This window comes from Mus pahari, chromosome 19 (assembly GCF_900095145.1).
Source record: "Mus pahari chromosome 19, PAHARI_EIJ_v1.1, whole genome shotgun sequence".
NCBI classification, from domain to species: Eukaryota; Metazoa; Chordata; class Mammalia; order Rodentia; family Muridae; genus Mus; species Mus pahari.
Window position 1 is genome coordinate 41,210,027 of NC_034608.1, and position 2,450 is coordinate 41,212,476.

Here is a 2,450-nt window from a genome sequence, read left to right on the forward strand (position 1 = left end):
TAAGACAAGAGAGGGTTTATTTAAGAAAAGTTTTACTAATGTGTTAATATTTCGGCGACATTATTGCAACAAGTTTGAAAGGCAGACAGACTAGAATAGGCTTTAAAGGAACAAACGAGGGTCATACAATTAAATTATTACACAGATCTAAGGTTTATGGAGTAACTACAAGGCCCAGAAAACAAATTCAATCTGAAAGAATAGATCCAGTATTAGCACCTACAGTGTCTCTAAGTCCAACTGCTTCATTCCTTATGTTTCTTAACTTCTCCCAAACACAGTCCTCTCAAATTCCTAAAAGAAAGAACATAAGAAATTCCGATACTAAGAGAGTATAGAGATAAAGAAGAGCTGGAAAAATTAACTTTAACTTGCAAGTTACACGGAAGCCAAAACTTACTTGAGTCAATCAAAAGATTTCTGTGCCCTGAATACTGTATGTGAGGCGGCTATGAATCAGAGTTTATAAGTAGGTTACAAATCAGCAACATACAGTCTATTATTTCTACCAATTTTTTCTCCTAAGTTATATTTGTAACAAAACTAGAGTTAGGTGTCTGGGACCCTTGCTCCTTACACAGGGCAGAGCTGCGGCGGGCGGTCTGATGGCTGAGGGTCTGCTCATTGTGCTTACTTATCTGTGGAATGAACAAGCAACACACACAACATCTCCCCAACGTCTTGAGGTAATGCACATCAGCAGAAATGCTCTCAAAGAAACAACCGGAATTGCATTAAATACTGTTTTAATAATAACTGCAATACTAAAACAAGTAACATATATTATTCTCTCAAGGAGCCTCTGAGATAACAGGAGAAATCAATCTGAAGATCTGAAGCACGTCAAGGCTGGTAGCTTGGGGACTCGGGCGGATCAGCCGGACCACAGGCACACACCCCCTCAAAGCCTGTGACTAATCTGGGGGGGGAACTGAGCTAAGACATGACTTGTGGGGTCATAAAGCCACCTAGGAAACTGACCCAAGGGACAAGGAGACCAGTGACACTGGTGTTGGGTAAGAAAATGACTCTGTCTTGGGCTGACCAACTGTCTGTGTTTTAAATGGCTTTGAATTTTAAAAAGATAATTGCTTCCTTTATTTTCTTGGAAACAAATCAAAAGATCACAGAGTCCTACACAATTGGGAGACAAAGTGGATGCTGAGTGACAAGCAGTCACTCCAGGTGTGGCACCGTGGCTCTGGCAGCAGAGACAAGAGAATAACGCTCTGGAGAGGAGGTAGGGACACTCTGCCATTGGCCAGTGGATAGATGAAGGTCCCAGCTGGAGGCAGGACCTGTAAGAAGGGAAAAGCACACACTTTAGAGAGGCCAAAAAACAAAACAAACCCGACCTAGCCCAACCCTCTAAGACGTGTTACAAATGATGAGCTGTGCTGATGCCGACTGTTTAGTAGGTCTCTGATGATTGGTCACTTAGAACGTGCTGGCCCCCAAGTGCTAACAAATGCAGCTACTGCTGTCACCACTGACTTTACTGTGACAGCAAGTGTATTTCATTTCTTTTTAACCTTTATTTTATGCATACCAGTGTTTTGCCTGCCTGTATCTGTGTACCACCTGCATGCAATGCCTGTGGAGGCCAGGAGAGGGCTCCAGCCATGGGGACGCTCCATGTCCCCTCGGGAGGGGCAGCCGGTCATTGCTCCAGCCCCTACTTCATCTTTATCATAGACAGTCTTAGAGAGAACACATATATGTCTAATATGGATGCACAATATTAGAAAAGGGCACACAGCTTTTGCTTAAAGTTCTACTAATAGCCTCCCCATGGTTTCTGATTTCATGCTAACTCCCCTTTAATAAAACTGCAACCTACAGACACCTCGTAGACTTTTTAAAAAGGTCAAATTGAGTAAGTTCTAGTTTATAATCATCCCCAACAGTGGATCCTGGAAGTGAGCAACATAAAACTCTGAAAACTACACTGTACTGAACAAAAATATTTGCAGTCATGATACTATCTACAAGTTCCAAACGCAAAGCTTTCTCATTTCAAATTTTCATTGTTAACTTAGGATAGATACATTAGGCTCTGTGGTATAATTGCTCACAACTTTACACCACCTCAGAAAAACATCTCATTAAAGCAGCACAAAGCAGCTAGCTACAAATGGCTGTGTCCTGTCACTGCAGCTAGAAATGATAAACTTATCCCAGTGGCACTTAACAAAAGCCGGTTCCCAGTGCCTCATGTGAGAAATATCAGTTTGAAAATTGAGAAATGAGAAAATGAGAAATGTATGGACAGCTAATGCTTTGTGTTCAAAATGAAGATGAAAAGGAAATAAAACACATGGTGGTCATTATTGAGACCTCTAGCTTCAAAACTGTAGGCGACACCTGAACTAGAACAAAACGGGTTCTTAAGAAAGCCACAGAGGCTGGGCAGTGGTGACGCAAGCCAGCACTTGGGAGGCAGAGGCAGG

At 42.2% G+C, this 2,450-nt stretch overlaps 1 protein-coding gene across 3 annotated transcripts in view; it reads right to left on the minus strand.

The window, feature by feature from the left end:
* Positions 1-2,450, minus strand: part of Golga7 (golgin A7) — a 15,962-nt gene continuing 13,512 nt past the window's right edge. For 2 of the 3 annotated variants that reach the window (XM_021218951.1, XM_029532127.1), the window contains exon 5: positions 16-1,298. The gene's annotated coding sequence lies outside the window, so the exon portion shown is untranslated. Of the gene's footprint in view, positions 1,299-2,450 lie in introns of all 3 variants that reach the window. The other variant, XM_021218950.1, reaches the window with a different exon arrangement.